Consider the following 20,240-nt stretch of genomic DNA (forward strand, 5'->3'; position numbering starts at 1 on the left):
CAGTCTCTGGCTGGACAGACTCCACTCCCTGGATCATGCCTGCCTCGCCTCCATCAGGACCTCGATGATCCCCAAGGACTCGGAGCCAGCACGAGGAGGAGAGGAATAGGAGAGGGCGAGATGTCATGAAGCGCTGAGGGAGGAGCAGTGAGCCAGAACCCAGCGAGAGGTAAATGTCCAATTTTGAAACTATGAATGAGAGAAAATGGAATTTATACTCCTGAATAGACTATGGCCTGGCCCTTAATGACGGAGGTAACAGTGGGTGTAGGCTCTTTCTAAAAATATGTTGATTTATTCATTGTAGGTCATCCACCCTTACATAACTGGCCTGGAAACACACCTGGAGAGGAGGTTTCATGATCTGGACATTCTTGGGGCCTTCAGTATCTTGGGACCCGCACCGCAATCAACCACTCTACAAGATGATACAATCAACATCTCTCATCTGCGGACTCTTGCCAGGAAATGTTGCCCTGAACATGAGAATGAGGTCCTGCAGGAGTGGTCCTCGTTCAAAAATCATGTCCTTCCTGGGGCATTCACGGTGGGTCAATTAAGCTGATTCTGACTACAATCAACTACAGTTCACAATACACACACATAGACTAATGCCTTGGTAAACCAAATGTTGTTTCAAGAACAATAACCAGGAGATCATGAGTCTGCTGGCAAGCGAGTTTGATGAGTGGACCAACCTCTACTCCTGTCTGAGCCTCCTTGCAGGCATTGCACTTGTTTTACCCGTTTCCTGTGTCAATTACAACGTGATTTCTCAACGGTGAACAGGGTAAGAGCATGACCTTGAACAGGACAACAAATAATCATGCATTTTCTTCATATTAGTGCAGTTTGTGGTATTTTCTTTGCTTTATCCTCAGGTGAAAACAGACCTGAAACCAGCTTCAAGGTGAACACCTGGCTGCCTGCCTGAGGATCTCCATAAACGGACCCCATCCTGAGGCCTTCTCATGTAATAGGGCATTGGAATATTTTTTCAGAAAGCCCCATAAAATAAAATGTTCAAACACATCTTGCAAACTTTGCAACAAGTAGGCTGTGGAGCAGTCAAATGAGCGCTCTGTATATAATTTGAAAGTAAGGCACAACTGGCTTTCTGTCAGGCTGTCACAGTCTGTAGTAAGATGCCAAAGGGGAAACATGTTATGCTATTATTTGGATTTATTATTTATATTTATTTATGTTATATTTGAATAAACAAATCTAATACCCCGATCTTATGTACATTCTATTATTATTATTATTATTGTTATGTATGCACTCGGAAACACTGGGCAGGTACTATACTGTACTATATACTATAAAATGAATGTACAACTTCAGGACATAATTCAGTAAACTTACCCATGTCCCTCCGGCTTGTGTCACTCACATGCTCCATCATTTCTACATTTGATTTTATACAGAAAATGATTAAACTGTTTCCCCTGTATTAGAGAAGCCTGCATGTTTTATGACGCTTCCTCTTGTTTCCGTGCAGCAGATTCTTCAGAGGACCCATTCAGCTCCCGTCAGGATGAATCCTCAGAGGGCGTGAGTCACAACTTTGTGGTGGAGGGTCTCCTCCAGGGGACCAGAGATTTAAGCATCACACCCAGAGACAACCAGGGGGACGTGTTTAGCAGGAAGGCCCGTTCTTTCATCACAGAGGAGATCCTGGAAGCCCTTCGCAAGGCTGACCGCAAGGGCCGGGACGTGGTGGTGGGCCTGTCCAACGCCTGCTGCAAGTGGGGCTGCAGCAAGAGCGAGATCAGCTCCCTTTGCTGAGAGACCCCCACACCCTTCATGTGAGAGGGAAGACACAGGCAGACGAATATGTGTACAACACACATTTATACATCCGCACTTCTGTTTCACTCTTTATATATCAATCAAATGTCTTCAGTGAAACCGTTAAACAAAAGTTTAAATTGTTGTTTTATTTTGAGTCTGAATGAATGGAAAGGGCTGCTTGTGTCCATAAAGTTTCTGTGTAATTTCTGCAAAATAAAACTCATTTTTGGCTTTTTACATATCATTCAGTTGTTTTTACCTTCTTATATTTTGCTCGACTGTCTAAAATGTGAGCACTAAGCAACATTTAGCGAAGTTACAGTGGCAAGAAAAAAACTGCGTTTAGGAGTCAGAAACCGCAAGCAGAACCGGACTCATGTTGAACGGACGTCTGCTGAAACTACGCTGGGCTCAAAGGCTTTAAATATTTAGGCTGGGCTTGTAAACTGGGATAGAGGGAGATGTAGAAAGAAAGAGATGGATAGAAACAAACAGAGCATCAACAACAACAATGAATACAACAGACGTGACTCTCAAGATTATGTATGTTATTAATCTTGTGTTTGTATAATTCCTTATACACACCAGTAGTTTGCGTGATAGAAATTCATACCACCACTATTTTACTGACAGTGCTTTGTGTTGTTGTTGTTGTTGTTAAGGCTATTCTAAGTTTCATGGTAAGTAAAAGTACTTCATAGTACCTGTGCATGTAGTCTAAGAAGTACTAAGTCCAACCATATCAGAATCATTGTGTACTTATGGAGGAAAATGTTTTTACAAGACATCAAAGTCAGAAAAAAAGGCTCATTATAGTGATTTATAAGGGACTTTGACAGTGGATTTCTCAGAAAGCACACAGTAAAAGTACTTCATAGTACCTGTGCAATATCAGAATCACTGTTTACTTAGGTAAGAAAATATATATAATTATTGTTTTCTCCAAAAAAACTGTTTTGTTTTGTTTTTTAATTGTGAACACCTTATTTTGAAAAACGGAAGTTACCGCAGACTCGCAGTATTATTCTCACACTAACTTCCCCGACCTCCGAAGCTATTCCCTGAACAGTATTGTGTTTACTCCCGTTTCATACACGTGTATCTCATAGTCAGTTTTATGGTAAGACCTAGACATTTAGCACTTGACTTCATCGCTCTCTCTGTCTGTTCCTCCTGCTCGCTCTGGAGTCCGGAGCATTTACCATAAAGATCAGAATACGTGGGCACTTGAAATTTAGGGGCGGCTCACTTCACCATGTAAACTCAAGGAGCGGCTGACTTCTTGTTTGACATTTTATAAATATGACCACTGATGACTGACTTGTGCTCTTAACTTCTGTAGTTTCTAATACCATACGAACCTGGAAGTGTTTTACAACTTGACAAAGTCAGCTGGTTTAGGTATCATAATATTTTGTTGTAAATCCCCTCGCATAGTTTCGCGCACCTCGCCGTACTTCCGGTGCCAAACTGCGCAGGCGCGTACGATCGCTAACATACGTCATCATTGTGTCAACAGGGTTGAGTAGACGCTTTGATGTGTGACGTAACAATCCATAACTCGCTTATAATTAGATTTAGGATTTTCAGATCAAGATTGTGAACAGACAGTCAAATTTATCAGAATAATTATATCCCTTTAACTGAACCCAGAGAAGTTCATCAAAGCGAACAGTCATGAAATCAAACAAAAAGAAAGGAAGGAAGGGGAAAACTTCAAAAAGCTCTCAACAGAAAAAGTCTAATCTCAAACAAAGCACAATGGATCCATCTAACATGGAAAAGGAAGCAGCATCTTTAGCTCCTAGAGACAATTCCTCTACCCAGACTGATGCTCCTGTCCAAGACAAGACCAAGGATATGTGCAGAGAATCTGAAGAGAAGAATGACAAAAATGATATGGTGAAAGAAGAAGAGGAAGCATTAATTACCCCAGAAGAATATACCGAATGGCTAATCCAGGATGCAATGAAGACGGCCTTCGAAGGCCTCCAAGAGATAAAAGAGAAAGAAGCCATGTGGGAAGCCGAAGGCATAGACTATGAAGAATACTGCCGGAGGTTGGATGAGTATTATGATGAGTATTATTCAGCCCGTGAGATGGAAGCTGAAAATCTAACAAAGTGTAAGGCTAGGTTTCTTATTTGGAGGAAAAATAAATCAGAGAAAGAGAAAGTTCCTGCAACTTCGTCCTCCACCGATTCAATTGTGAAGCCTGAGGTCATGGTGGAAGAACATGTTAGAAATAACACACCACCTTCTGCAGAGGTTAGAGAGATGAGATCTAGCTCTCCCCCCTCAAGGAGCCACAGAAATGCAGATATCAAAAGTGAAGTCCCAGAGAAGTAAAAGTGTCTTCATCAAAAATCTTCATCAAACAGAAAAAGAATAAGCCCCCCCCTCTATACCTCACCAACCATTCATTTTCTCCCCTTTTATCTCCCCCTTTAGCTCCACCCCCTCCCCAAACCTTTCACTTTATCACCTTATTCCCTCAGTTCTATAAAAACTGAAGCTGATAAAGTTGATTGTTGAAATTATAAATAGTGCACAACAACTGCACAATTTGTTGAAAAGTAATCAATATTAGACCCTAGCTTTCCCTTTTCTGCCTTTTAATCCTTGTCTCTCTTATTTAGGTTTACTCCGGGTGCTCCGGTTCCCCTAACACGAATTCTTAATTCGACTATAAAAAAAAATCCAATTTGAAAAAGAATAAATAAAGTAATTGACTTGAACCAGAAAATGACATGGAAAAAGTGATTATTTGCAAGTTATCTTAGGTTGACTGTTTTTTCAGAGTTGATCTATGCCACCCACCATTCTGATGTAGGCTACTACACAATGTCTTCTGTTTCTGTCAAAAGAAATCAAAACATTTTGACATTTTTGGGGCACTGGTGGGGCAGTGGTTAGTGCGCACGCCCCATGTATGGAGGCTGTCGTCTCAAGCAGGCGGGCCGCTTCCCGCCTGTGGCTTCTTTCCCGCATGTCGTTCCCCACTCTCTCTCCCTGATTTCCGACTCTATCCACTGTCCTATCTATCCATTAAAGGCACAAAAAGCCCAAAAATAAATCTTTAAAACAAAACATTTTGACATTTTTGTTGCCTACATAGTAAATCTGTTAAGGTAAGATCTGGAGAAAACAAATGTAACTCTTCAAGATCGTGTTTTCTGGTGAGTAAAAAAAAAAGTGTGCTCAAACAGACCGTTTGGAGACTTTCCCTTCATGAAATCACAAAGGGCAGTAACTTCTCCCCCAGGTGGGTGACACTCCCACAGCTAGGTGAGAAAGCCTGAGCCACCCAAGCCTGTAGCAATCTGTAGCATATTAGTTTAAAAAAAAAGTCTTCCTGGCAGAATGTACACCCCTGTATTCTTGACTGCACTCACAGATCATGAGTAACCGTAGTAGTTTTTGAGAAAAATAAATGTAAATTCTGCTCAAATTGCATTGAGATGCTTTGATATTTTAGTCATATTGATTATTTTATTTTGAAGAAATCTCTGACAGATATTTCAATGGATTCTTGTGCCTCATGTCCCTGGCTGTCATCCTGAGAATTTTCAGCAGATTTTACTCATATGCTGATAATTCTCAGGATAACATCCAGGGACATGAAGAGAAAGAATCCATTGAAAGATCTTTGTCACCTCTTTTTCAAAATGAAATAATCTAAATGAGTAAAATATCAAAGCATCTCAATGCAATTTGAGCAGAATTTCCCTTCATTTTTCTCAAAAACTATACAGTCAAATCTGCTGCTAATTCTCAGGATAACAACCAGGGACATGACGAACAAGAACCCATTGAAAGAGCTTTGTCACCTGTCATAGATTTTTCAAAATAAAATAATCAATATGACTAAAATATCAAAGCGTCTCAATGCAATTTGAGCAGAATTAAACTTAATCTTTCTCAAAAACTTTTCAGTTAAAGCATCTTAAAATGTAGAGAACTCATACAATTTTTAAATACATTTTTATATTATTTTACACGTCTTATTTAATAACAATTTCTCAAAATACGCGGCCGCATTTCTCATTTTTGGGTGCTACGAGCACCCGTACTGTAATTCCTTGTTTAGACACTTTTTAAGCACCGGCTGGCTTGACCGGGTTTTGCAAAAGACGGCTCACTTGACCACGGTAAAAGAAGGAATGCGGCCGTGCAAAAGATACCGTCAATAATAACGGCTGACAGAAAAAAAAACACTATGTTAAGACAAGAAACTTTCACTGGATTCTTATTCCTCGTGTCCCTGGCTGTAGTCCTGAGAATTTTCAGCAGATCTTACTGTATAGTTTCTGACATAATTAAAGGTAAAGTCTGCTCAAATTGCATGAGTGATATCTCGAGGTGAAATATTTGACAAATATTTCAATTACAAAAAAGAAGAATAAACATCATTATATGAAGAGAAATCCATAGATTACACTTTCATAGTGCAGCAGGATCTGTTTACACCTTCATAAGTATTCAAATAAATGTAATTCAGTAGGCCTAGATGTTTTTTAATAAAATGCAAGATCTTTTAACCGTCCTGAACTGTGTTAATAGATTGTAGTTCTGTAGTCATCCAGTAGAGTTTAGTGTTGGACTGAGTCCAAACACATGACCGTCTTTATACCTCCAAACCCTTTTCTTTATATAACTAACTTTGTGGTTAACTCCGTTTACTTTACCATTTGTAGTCTTTTAATGTCCGAATGTCGTTGGAAGTTATTTTCCATGTTTAATAATCATGAAGTGGCTCTTACAGACATGTCTTCTTCATGATACCTTGCATGGTGATACATTTATTTGGAGATGCAGAGTGAAATCCAAAGTGGTAAAAAGCTTCTGTATTTCAAATAAATCCCAAAATATGTAAAAGTAGTATAATAGTTCAAACTCAGAGATTGTAGGTAAAAGACAAATCTACATAGCAAGTTATTTGTTTGTTTTTGTATTATTTATATATTTGTTTATTCATTCATCAGCTGGGATTAATATTGATTTCTAATTCATTGAATCCATTTTTTCACTGTATCTTGCATTATTTGATTTACTATTTCTGTCTACTTTTTTTCCATAAGTGGGTGTGTTACTTTATGTTCAACTTATTGTTACTGAACAGAAACTGTCTACCTTTTCTGCCCTGATGGTCGTGGCTTTTAACCTCCATCAAACATGAAATAAGGCCTGCAGACATACCCATGTTGCACGTGTCTGCAGGTCTTCTCTCAGCTCACAATGAGCCGGTACATCAGCTCAGTGGTTTCTTGTTGAGTGTTGGCAGGCAGGCAGGCAGGCAGGCAGGCAGGCAGGCAGGCAGGCAGGCAGGCAGGCAGGCAGGCAGGCAGGCAGGCAGGCAGGCAGGCAGGCAGGCAGGCAGGCAGGCAGGCAGGCAGGCAGGCTGGCAGGCAGGCAGGCAGGCAGGCTGGCAGAAAGACGGGGTGATTGATTAGATCCCAGCTGGAGAGTTGTCACTTAATGTGGTAAAGTATATAAATAAATGCTCATTTAGTTATATTAGAAATGTGAGTGGGCTTAGATGTTACACCCCTGTACAGCGTACTGTAAGGGGAGAAATAAAGAAGAAAGAAACAAACACCTTGTTGCTGGCTTTCATTCAATGGTGTAATGAATGACGCTCAGACAACACGCTCCCCCTGCTGGCGCAAAACCGGAAGTGTAAAACAATAACAAAAGCTTAAGACCAAACCAATCAATTACCAATATGCTTTTAAACTTAACCTTAGCAGCATGAATTAACATTAAATTATAACTAGTTTTTTAGCATTTTTAAAGGATTTACAACATTTTAGAAAGACACTAGTTTTAACATGTATTATTAATTTAACTTAGTGCACAATCTTATATCCATTACACTAGCTGGCAGTTATTTGCTTGATTTGTAGTTATATGAGCATGAGTTATTATTCCGCTTGCTGCTTTCACTTATTACTTGTCTCTCCATATTAAGTCCGAATTATTTTGCCACTGTTACTTTGTCATAACCAGAGCTTGAAACTAACTTTTGTCAGGAAGCTGGGTTCAGAGTTTCAGCAGTTGATATTATTTTATTTGCAGTCTAAACCTGGTTGAGCTGCCTACATGTCAGGTGAAACTTACACACTTCTTAACCACAGCCAACATTTGGCTGAGAGCAGGTGAATTTCAAGACCCATTCAAAACATTAGAACACCTACATTGATTGAGCAAGTATGTATTATTATGTCTTTTTGTAATTTCTGGGTCATGCTCCCATCAGCTCCCATCAGCCATCAGAATTCAGAGGTTAAAGTCACATAGGCCTTACCAAAGTTTTAATAATGTCAACATATGTTTTTGTGTACATTGTGACGGCCCCTGCTTGTATTTTTATAAGCTGGTGTCTATGTACTAATGTGCCTGTGTTTTCCTCGAGATGCCAAAGGAGATGGTCTGCATCCACTTCAGTTGGAGCACCTGGGTCTGTTGCCCAGCCGCAAAACGTGAAAAAAAAAAAACAATATTGAAGAGTTCCAAAGAGTTCATCAAGCATAATCAAAGCTCAAACGCTCACTTTTTAATGAAAACGATCCATCAGCGTGATCGTAGTAGATTTGAATGCCATCTACACTACTTCAAACAATATTTTTTTATTAAATCACACTCATGATTGATGTGGATAAATACGAGAGGAGGGTGAGCAGAGCAATATTCCCCGACGTGACAACCATGTCACTTTACTTATAATAACTTTTTATTAATCTTAACCTTTAATAATTAATTAGTCAATGATTAAAACTGTAGGCTATGTGTTGCTACTTTGAGAGACCAAGTACATTGTCCATGAAGACAATTCAAAAGATGTCCCATTTGCACTGGGAGCTGCAGCATTACTACAGCAGTTGTTGGGACACCCCCACATGTAAAGCGGTCAATCAAAACTCACAACAGTGACAGTTCGCCTGAATGATGCAGACGCACAGTGACGGCCCGAATAAGGCTGCTCAAAAGTGGTGCAAGTTAACAAACAAATGAGAAGAAGTTTTGATGCTAACTTTAAGATGCTGGTGATAAAACTAGCAGAGTCGACAATCAACTGCCAAGCAGCGAAGAAATATGGTGACGCAGAATGCAATGTACAGATATGGCGAACCCAAAAACACCGTCTTAAAAATGCTGACAGTCAAAGAAAAGCTTTCCGTGGTTCTGTGGTAATTATTGTCCATTAATGCATAAAAATAAAATAAAATATTTTTCTGCGTTTATCTTATAATTGCAGGACAATCTGCCAAGTATGGGGGCAAACGGTATGTATTTGAATTAAACAATGATAAAAAATTAATTTGTGTTTGAAAATCTTTTGTCTTGTGACCAAGGATTGGGAAAAAAATGGATGCGCTTGCAAAAATAACCAAAACACAGGATGTTGGTTTGTGAAGGAAGAGCGTGATAAAGCGCCTTTACTGGTCGGAATCAACTTTAGCATTAGGGGAGGAGGTTGTGGCCAGGTGGAGTTCCGTAGCCAACCACATCCAAAATGTCCACACGACACGATATATTGTTTCATCGTCATCATGATGTGCGCATGCGCAATAGTCACATCGCAGGACATGCATCTACAAAAGAAGTATGTCTGGAATAAGATAATTTACTCTTTATTTGGGTAATTGCAGGGGTCTGCAAAAGAGACATTTTTGCCAGTAGCTCCACCCAAAAAAATCTGTCTGGAGCCGCAAAATATAGGCTAGGCTATTTGAACCTTTCAATGACGTTTATACAGCCTGTCTATGTAATGGATATAAGATTGTGCACTAAGTTAAATTAATAATACATGTTAAAACTAGTGTCTTTCTAAAATGTTGTATATCCTTTAAAAATGCTAAAAAGCTAGTTATAATTTAATGTTAATTCATGCTGCTAAGGTTAAGTTTAAAAGCATATCGGTAATTGATTGGTTTGGTCTTAAGCTTTTGTTATTGTTTTACACTTCCGGTTTTACGCCAGCAGGGGGAGCGTGTTGTCTGAGCGTCATTCATTACACCATTGAATGAAAGCCAGCAACAAGGTGTTTGTTTCTTTCTTCTTTATTTCTCCCCTTACAGGTAAGAATACTGGTTAAAAGTGAATAAAACCAAGTATAAATGTGTTGTAAGTTTCCGGGAACAAGTTAGTGATATGTTTTCTGTATACAAAGTAATTTCAGTATGTTTATGAAGCAGTTTAAGCATGAATGTGTTTGCCGTGATGCGTGCATGCTAGCTTGAATCACACAGACAGAGAGCAATAGAGACAGGTGTAGTGCGTCTACTGAGAGTGTGTTATTTAAGTTGTATCGGTCAGTTGAACAATTACAGTTACATGGTACAGTTTAAAGAAATATCACTCTGCAAGTGTGTATGTGTATAACTACTAAAGCAACTAAGAAAGAGTTAAATGTGTTTACATCAAACAAGCAGTAGATTATACAATATTGAGAAATACTAGCCTGTTATATGACAGATGTAAAGGTATTAAACAGTGCATGTATGTTCATCTAAGTGTATAATATTGTACAATGATAATATGATGTGTTATTGCATATTATTCATTACACCATTGAATGAAAGCCAGCAACAACGTGTTTGTTTCTTTCTTCTTTATTTCTCCCCTTACAGTACGCTGTACAGGGGTGTAACATTTGGAGGCACCGCTGGGATTGTGTGTTGCCTGGGCCAGTGTCTACTCGAGATTGATGTCCCAGAGCATCGTACAGCCCTTTTACATCTACCAGACATCGAGAGCAGGAGGTGAACCGGCTGCAGTGGTATCCCGACACCTGAGAAAAGTGTGCATGCAATCTGAGGTATCACGACATACTAGGAGGGCAACTACCACTCCTCAAAGGTCAAAGGCACTACTTAACCCAGACACCTAAGCTCTTCTGTTGAAAGATGGATTCATCAGAGTTAGAGAAGTTACAGCTTGAAATAATAGGAGGATTGTGTGCGCTGTCCAGAGCCATTTTGGTGGAATTACGTGACAATCTCTTCATCGCAGGCCCAGAATTTGAGCATGTCACTGGCAAGGGTCGTGCAGCACTCATCACACTCATTTCAAACCACACCCAGAGAGCGGAGTTAGAGAAACTGGAGGACAAAGGTATGTCTGACTTACTCCATCTACAAGACACAATTTCTGAGCTCCAGGTAGCTGAAAAGAAAGATAAATCAGGACAGATAAATGCCCAAGGAACACAATTAACAGAGCAACAAAGAGAACGAAATCAAGAAGAGGAAAGGCTAGTGAAAGAAATTGAGGCTCTGCAGCTTCAGTTGACGACAACACAGGGGCACGGGAAAACAGATGATCAAGAAAATATAGATATCAACAACAAGGCTTCTAGCAGAACATCTACACAGAGCGCATCTCACTGTCATCCACCTTGGCATAAAGACTTTAAAATATCTGGTTAAATTGGTGAGCCTGGACAGAAGGAGAGACTCACTTTTTCAAGTTTAGCTCGACAAATCGAACATGGCCTGAGCAAAGGAGTTCCAGAATCTGAGATTGTGGATGCCGTGATAAAAGCAATCTCCCCTGGCATGCAAATTCGTAGCTACCTAGAGGGAAAAGCTAACTTGACCGTACCCACATTAAGACGGATACTTCGTTCTCATTACCAGGAAAAGAGTGCAACCGAACTCTACAAACAGCTGACCTCAGAAGTTCAAGGCATCAAAGAAACTCTGCAGAACTTCCTCATTCGTGCTTTTGACCTCAGACAAAAGATTTTGTTTGCCTCACAAGAAGCAGAGTCAGGCCTCAAATATGACCCAGGTTTAGTACAGAACATGTTTCTTCACACTGTGTTAACTGGGCTACAAAATGATAACATAAAACGTGACCTTCGACCATACCTTGAACAAACTGACATCTCTGATGAACTGTTACTTGAGCGAATGAACACAGCATGTGCTTATGAGACGGAGAGCCAAAATAAAAGGAAGCTGTTGGGACAACAACGTCCTATAAATATTCACTCAGCCCAGTCCAACACTGCTCCTGTTGAAAAGAATGAAAAACCATCAACTCAACAGAACTCAGGTAAAATTCCCTCAACTGTATTGACTCAGCTTGAAGAAATGAGGTCTGAAATGACTTTGCTGAAAGATCTTAAAGTCGAAGTATCCCAGATAAGAGAGTCTATGCAGCAGCCCCAGTACATGTATAGAGATCAGCAGCCTCAAACAAGAGGATTGGATGGCACATCAGCTCAGCAGTTCCCAGGTCATCAGATGCAAGAATTGCCCCAGAGATACTGGTACACGCCTGGCCCCGGACAGAGAGGTGAGACTGCACAGTATCAGCAAAAGTTTGCCCCACAGCGCAGCTTCCCACCACAAAATCAGAGACGTATGAGGAGATGTTTTAGCTGTCAACAGCGGGGAGCTGAGGACTACTGTACACACTGTTTCAGGTGCGGCAGCAGTGAGCATTTCCTGGCTGGTTGTCGAGCTAGAGGACAAAGACATGTTGGAGGTGACCCTTTAAACGGGGAAAGGTCGCTCGCGCGGGACAGGGAGTGACCAGTCATACAGAGAGGTCCCAGCACTGTGCTCACTGTGGGAAAGAAGGTGAAGAGATGAGACTGAAACAATGTGCATCATGTAAAAATGAACTCTACTGTTCTAAGTCATGTCAAGTTAATGGTTGGGCTGTGCACCAAGAAAAATGTGTGCCATTTTCATGTATGACTGTGAACACTCACTCAAAAGGAAGAAAACAAGCAAAAGTGGCTCCTCTGGTAGGAAAAAAATATGTGATCGACTGTTACATTCAACATGAAAGAGTTCAAGCTTTGTGGGACTCAGGTTCCCAAGTAACAATAATGGATGAACAATGGAAACAAGAACACGTACCAGACTTGAGACTGAGAGACATTTCTGAAATTCTGGACAGTGCAGATACTCTTGACATTGTGGCAGCAAATGGTGAGAATATACCATATGCAGGCTGGGTGAAGATTACTTTCAGACTAGCTCCAGGAGAAGCAGTCACCACAGAAGTTATAGTTCCAACACTTGTGATGAAAGGTAACAATCTGTTTCGTCCCATAATTGGCTCTAATGTTATCGATCTCATTATAAACAGTGAATCAAAACAGTCCAGCTCTAACAACAGAGAACGCCTCAGTCACGCAGTGAGGGCAGCATTCCCTGATCTCAAGCCAAACCAAGCAGAAGCCTTTGTACAGCAAGTAAGTGTTGAGCAAAATCATGAATATGTTGTGAAGACAAAAAAAGACAGGATCAACATACCAAAACACATGTCTGTCAAAGTTGAGTGCCATGTAAATGTGTCTGCACCAGATGAAGATACAACACTTATCTTTGAGCCAGATGTGAACCCACGCTGGGCTGAGGGACTTCAATTCTGTGACACGCTTGTAAAAGTGGGAAAAGGTAATAAACCATCTATTACTGTTAGTGTACAGAATCCTACAGACCATGACATAGTGCTGGCAGGAAGGACTGTGATTGGGACTGTGCAGCAGATTCAGGCAGTTTATCCAGCTTCCATGCTAGAGGGTTGCCGCCCTCCACCTCCAGCAACTATGAATCACATCAGAGTTGAAAAGAAACACAGTAATGACAATTTATGGGACCCACCTGTGAATCTGAGCCACCTCAGCGAACCCGAGAAGGAGATAGCTCACCAGATGTTGAGAGAGGAGTCGGCTTCATTCTCAAAAACAGATGATGATATCGGCTGCATAGAGAAACTGCAACTCAGCATATCTCTGAAAGACACTGAACCTGTCGCAAAAACATACCTCTCTGTACCTAAGCCACTTTACAGAGAGATGAAAGATTACTTGCATGACCTCATCGCACAAGGCTGGGTGGAGAAGTCAAACTCACCGTATGCATCACCAGTGGTTTGTGTACGAAAAAAAGATGGAACTCTGCGGCTGTGTATTGACTTCCGTGAAGTGAACAAGAAAACCCTTCCTGATCGCCAACCGATTCCCAGAGTGCAAGACATCATGGATGGCCTAGGTGGAAATTCCTGGTTCTCTCTCTTAGATCAAGGTAAAGCTTACCATCAGGGCTTCATGGCTAAAGAAAGCAGACCTATGACAGCTTTTGTGACACCTTGGGGTCTTTATGAATGGATTCGAATACCCTTTGGTTTGATGAATGCCCCAGCTGCCTTCCAGCGATGTATGGAAGAATGTTTGGAAGGGCTGCGTGATGAGATCTTCATACCATACCTGGATGACACGCTTGTCTTTAGCAAATCATTTGAGGACCATGTTGAGGATGTGAGAACAGTGTTACAGCGACTACGTCAGCATGGGATAAAGTTGAAACCAAGTAAGTGTGAAGTCTTCAAGCGTGAGGTTCGTTATTTAGGACGTATATCTGCAGAGGGCAGCAAAATGGACCCTGCTGATACGCTTGCTGTCAGAGCTTTAAAGGAGAAGAAACCAAAGACTGTGGGAGAGCTGAGAGCTGTCATGGGACTACTGAGCTACAGGGGTGTAACACTAGCAAGCCAAAGACACAATATGAAATGTGCCCTGTCATATAGGTTCACTTTGCTAGTTTTCTGTCTTGTTAATAACGACCCTGGCCTCTTACAAAGTGGTCTTGTATCCTTGTTTTAAGCTTGCCAGTTTGTCATTTTACGACACATAGGCTAACTCAAAGTCTGTCTTCTTGTTTGACATTTTATAAATATGACCACTGATGACTGACTTGTGCTCTTAACTTCTGTAGTTTCTAATACCATACGAACCTGGAAGTGTTTTACAACTTGACAAAGTCAGCTGGTTTAGGTATCATAATATTTTGTTGTAAATCCCCTCGCATAGTTTCGCGCACCTCGCCGTACTTCCGGTGCCAAACTGCGCAGGCGCGTACGATCGCTAACATACGTCATCATTGTGTCAACAGGGTTGAGTAGACACTTTGATGTGTGATGTAACAATCCATAACTCGCTTATAATTAGATTTAGGATTTTCAGATCAAGATTGTGAACAGACAGTCAAATTTATCAGAATAACTATATCCCTTTAACTGAACCCAGAGAAGTCCATCATAGCGAACAGTCATGAAATCAAACAAAAAGAAAGGAAGGAAGGAGAAAACTTTAAAAAGCTCTCAACAGAAAAAGTCTAATCTCAAACAAAGCACAATGGATCCATCTAACATGGAAAAGGAAGCAGCATCTTTATAACGATCAACACAAAGCAGGGGATAATTAATATGGACACAACTTCGTCCCTTTGCAATCATTTGGAAATGGATGATGAAGAGGAACACTTTGCTGAGAAAGTAATGCTACTGAAAAATAGCTTTTGTATTATATTCAAGTCATTCTTTGACAGCCTTACTAAGAGGCAAAAAAATGATTTAAGCAGAGGCATATTGGACATGGAGGGGAAGAAGAAGCTGACCAGCATGTATGCAGATGTGCTGAGATTTTCCGTAGAGACAGTCGCTCCACTGTATTTTCATGATATCGTTTGCAACGAGTTGAACTTAGGTTTAGGTCATAGAAGGGCCAGTAAAATCTACAATGAAAAAATGGAACAGAATTTAAAAGGCTCCTTCAGCGAGGCTTTCTGGGAAGTGGTTGGTGCTGACGCATCGATCAGAGTTACTCCCACATTTGCAGAGGCTTTCCTCAATATGTTCACCAATGGCGATGACTCCATTATCTTAAAGGCTATGAATGATTTAAAACAACCCTTTGTTGTCCATTCTGGTACCTGTGCCAAGTGCCCAAACTGCAGAGCATGCAGAGGGGTGTTCAAAGGTGTCATAAGGACATTGAAAGATGTTCTCAAAAGCCTTTGCAAACAAATTGACACTTCAAGGAGCCACAGAAATGCAGATATCAAAAGTGAAGTCCCAGAGAAGAAGTCAGTCAATTGGCGGAGCAATGAAAAGATCGACACAGAGCAGGGGATAATTAATATGGACACAACTCCGTCCCTTCGCAATCATTTGGAAATGGATGAACTTTATGAGTTTGCTAATACAGAGGAAAGCTTTGTTGAGCAAGAAGCAGAGAAGAAGTCAAAGTGGTGGAGCATCTTCATCAAACAGAAAAAGAATAATGTTCAGCCAACTATTTCTGAAGAACAAGTCAGAGTCAAGTCAAATAGGTGGAGCTGGTTTAAGAAACTGAGGATGAATAAAGTGCAGCAAGTTGGAGTCAAGTCAAATAAGGGCAAGAAGAAGGAGGAGAAAAATACTCCATGGCGATTCCTCTGTTGCTGTGACTGCGAAGTCTTGGAATAGCCCCCCCTCTATACCTCACCAACCGTTCATTTTCTCCCCTTTTATCTCCCCCTTTAGCTCCACCCCCTCCCCAAACCTTTCACTTTATCACCTTATTCCCTCAGTTCTATAAAAACTGAAGCTGATAAAGTTGATTGTTGAAATTATAAATAGTGCACAACAACTGCACAACTTATTGAAAAGTAATTAATATTAGACCCTAGCTTTCCCTTTTCTACCTTTTAATCCTTGTCTCTCTTATTTAGGTTTACTCCGGGTGCTCCGGTTCCCCTAACACGAATTCTTAATTCGACTATAAAAAAAAATCCAATTTGAAAAAGAATAAATAAAGTAATTGACTTGAACCAGAAAATGACATGGAAAAAGTGATTATTTGCAAGTTATCTTAGGTTGACTGTTTTTTTCAGAGTTGATCTATGCCACCCACCATTCTGATGTAGGCTACTACACAATGTCTTCTGTTTCTGTCAAAAGAAATCAAAACATTTTAACCCTAACAATATACTGTCTCCCAATTTGGTGTCTTACTACAATTTAACTTTTGTAATGGAACTTTTAATCTTTTCCTGTATATTATATTAATTGAAATGTCTTTGTTGCCATTTAACAGGGGATCCAGCCAGAGTCAGTGGATGAGATGGTGGTTCGGAAACCAAAATTGAAGTTGGTGTCAAATCAGGTGTAAAATCCACCTTGTATGCAGCATATTCAGGTGAGTCAACCATATGAATGTTATTCTAAACATCTAGGATAGGATAGGATAGGATAATACTTTATTGATCCCCAGAGGGGAAATTCGGGCGTTACAGCAGCACAGACAAGAAAGCTCAAATACACATTAAACAGAATAGATGAGATAAATAAAAATAAAAATAAAAAATAAAAACAGGGGGTATATACAGTACAAAAATGAATGTTGAAGTTAACTGGGGGGAATTGAGAATTGAAACAGTATTTGAAGAGAATGACAAGATAAAGTGACAAGTGATGATTAAAGTGACTTGGTATGATAAATAAATGGTATAATATAGTGCAATATGAACAATATAGTGTAATATAATGAAATGTTATATAATATAGACTAGTATAATAATAAATATATAGAATGTACAGTATATATGTATATATATCTATGTATATACGCACACACCTTGAGGATCCTGGGACTGATGTTGTCTGGTCCACTGGCTTTTCTGATGTGGAGTCTGGAGAGTTCTCTTTGTACCTGGCTGGTAGTAAGAGTGAGAGTGGGACAGTGAGCGGGGTGAGGGTGAGGGTGGGCTGTCCTTTGAAGCTGCTGATGAGGAGCTGAGAGAGGGGGGGGAGGTGGTCAGGACCTTGATGGGAGGAAGAGGAAGAGCAGAGTCTCCAGCAGAGGTGTGCAAACAATTGCAGTTGGCAGTTCTATTAAAAACACACAAAATATAACTGATGAATCCTCATATAATCTTGTGTGGTGGGGCCCCTTCCTGACCCGGGTGTGATGTCTGTTGGAGAGAAATTGAAAGACATTTAGCCACAGCTGGGGATCTGTAAGATTCTTCATGGACTTGAGGAACTCACCATGGTGGAGTCCAAATTTGGTCTTGTGCCCTTCGGATCAGTTCTATCATACCAGTGCCCCTTAGAGGCTACTAGGGAAATAATGAAACATCCAAATGCCCCAGAATTCCCTCTGCTGCCTGTTGAAGGCTACAGGTTTCTAGCTGACTTTGAGTTTACTGCTGACTATGAGCAGCATTACCACCTTGAGAGCCTAAAGGTGTCTCACGAACTCTCTGCTGCCATAGAAGCTGAGACCAGGCAACAGTCTGTCAGCCCGCTGTGGGTCTCAGTACGAAAGCCAAGAGTGACTGCCAGCAGGTTCAGGGAGGCATGTCATGTACGTGGTGAGTTCTCAGCAAAAGCCCTGGCAGCGCATATTCTTAAAGGAGCGCCACAGACCCTGGCAATGAAAAGGGGTCTGAAGCAGGAGCCTGACATAATAAAACAGTTTTCTGATTTGTTTAATTTGTCTTCATTGTGCACCCTGATGCACCTCACCTTGGTGTCAGCCCAGATGGCAAAGTTTTTGACCCGACTGAAACTCCACCATTTGGACTGGTGGAAGTGAAATGCTGCAGTACCGATTCTGTTGCTGAGGTTAAGCACCTAACACCAGTCAGAGGTCAGGCCACACTTAAAAAGGGTCATAAATATTACTGGCAGGTTCAGGGCCAACTTGCCATCAGCGGACTGGAGTGGTGTGACTTTGTAACTGACACGCACACACACAGATCTCACAGTTCAGAGGGTCTGGAGGGATGAAGACACCATTCGTTCAATGAGGCAGCAGCTTGACATGTTCTATTACAACATCTATATGGATGTGTTTCTCAAGTCCAAACATTGAGTACTGTATGTGCTATCAATGCAGTTTATGAATTGTTGAGTGAAAAATCATAACCTTGTAAATAAGACTGTTTAATTAATGTTAAATGAAATGTTTACATGTGCCTTTTAATGAATTAAAACTAAAATGTATTTGTGTAACTGACTACAGTTCTGTTTTTTATGCTGCACTAAATAGTTATTCTACTTGACATGCTGTGATCCCATTTTAGATAAAAATGAGGAATATGTGATGTGAGGGTCTGTGTTTACTTCTTTTTTATTCAAATGTTAATCTCTTGACTTTGTAATGTAAATAAGTAACATATCATACACAAAATAATGAACATCACATATATACAATTCATGTGTTAATCTCTTGATTTGTAATGTAAATAACATATAAACAAAATAATATACATTACAGATATACAATTCATGTATACATTACATTTGATTAATTGTCATTAATAACTGGGGAATGTGCTAAATCCAACCAGCTAGACAGGCTTGTCACCTTTGATGTCCAGGGGGCCTTGGTAGTTCGTCAACAGGCAGCAAACTGCCCATAGTTGGTTGATGGAGCCGGCCAAGGAGAGAGGAACAACCCCATCCCAGATATGGTATTCCTTGACACGTCGTATTATCCTCTCCACCAACACTCTCAGGCAGGCAATAGCTTGAGTTTTTCCAGTGTCTGATGTGCTGAGCTGAGGGGCGGTTTTTAGTGGGGGGATGATCAGTGATGCCCCTACCTCTGCCAGCATATCCTCAATTAAAAACCCTTTGTCATTTATTATAAGACATTTGTTTTCTATTGAACCCCGTGAAGTCATGGAGTCTGTGGACAGTGTCAGCTTCACACCAAAAAATTTAAGTATTAGAAAAAATAGTGTTTAAGACTGGCATCTATTATGATGAGCTGCAGCTACCTTGTTCAATATTATTCCTGCAGATGTGGCTAATAACAAAAAAACACCCTGAACTGTCACATGTAGTTAACTGTACATTTTGTCTTGTCTGAGGCATTAATTGAACACCTTTGTATTTCTCCTATAGACACAGTGTGGATTATTGGTGACTGGTCCGTCGAGGTGCCCAGAGAGCTGCAGAGACAGAGGAAGAAACCTGAGCTTCAACAACATCTGCATTTGTTGGTTCTTCTGGGGTGGATTTCGGTTGCTTCTCTTCAACAGCTCGCTGTGAGGGAGGTCTCCCCCGGATGGCCTGAGTGATGACACCCACAGACTGAGAGCTGAGACGTGTTTTAAGCCTCTTGACAAACCGTTACACCGCGCCCGCCTGTCAAGCTGGTCAGCTACACGCCTTATTGTGAATAACTCTTATCCTTCATCAAATCAAAACTGATGAGTCATCAAAACATTCACCCCCCGTACAGTGTGTGTCGATCGAGACATGAGCTAATCACACCTATTTGTTTGTTTTGTACCAAGCTGTAAACATGTTAATCTCTGCTATAAAAACAGACTTTTTTTAATGTTGTTTTTCAGATTAAATAAATATTTCTATATAAATGCACTCCTTTATGTCTACTTATGAGTATACATTTCAGATTTGAAATGACAAGACTAAAATGTGCATTAATGCTCAACTCAATAGCTTAGGGAAGGAAGTCTACTTTTACACAACTTTTTATTCTTTTGATAAATACTAATGCAGTTCATTTCTTAAAATGGGATGGAACAGAGTCATTGCAAAATGATGACCTTAAACACAGCCCCATTCTTAAATCAATATACATGGAGAGTAAATAAGATCAATAACTTGTGAATAAAAGCACAGTT

At 40.4% G+C, this 20,240-nt stretch overlaps 2 long non-coding RNA genes across 3 annotated transcripts; both read left to right on the forward strand.

Moving 5' to 3' along the window:
- Positions 1-37: 37 nt before the first annotated feature.
- Positions 38-1,644, forward strand: LOC114922066 (uncharacterized). 2 transcript variants are annotated; one of them, XR_010668927.1, is made up of 5 exons: positions 38-169; positions 308-547; positions 642-790; positions 882-973; positions 1,505-1,644. It is a non-coding gene; the product is annotated as an uncharacterized lncRNA (long non-coding RNA). The 2 variants fall into 2 exon arrangements; XR_010668926.1 differs by having other exon boundaries at positions 1,502-1,641.
- An 8,745-nt stretch (positions 1,645-10,389) lies between these two features.
- Positions 10,390-19,974, forward strand: LOC136183114 (uncharacterized). Its single transcript, XR_010668929.1, has 3 exons — positions 10,390-10,615; positions 16,676-16,777; positions 19,495-19,974. It is a non-coding gene; the product is annotated as an uncharacterized lncRNA (long non-coding RNA).
- The last annotated feature ends 266 nt before the right edge of the window (positions 19,975-20,240 follow it).

The sequence above is a fragment of the Labrus bergylta genome, chromosome 16, assembly GCF_963930695.1.
Source record: "Labrus bergylta chromosome 16, fLabBer1.1, whole genome shotgun sequence".
NCBI classification, from domain to species: domain Eukaryota; kingdom Metazoa; phylum Chordata; class Actinopteri; order Labriformes; family Labridae; genus Labrus; species Labrus bergylta.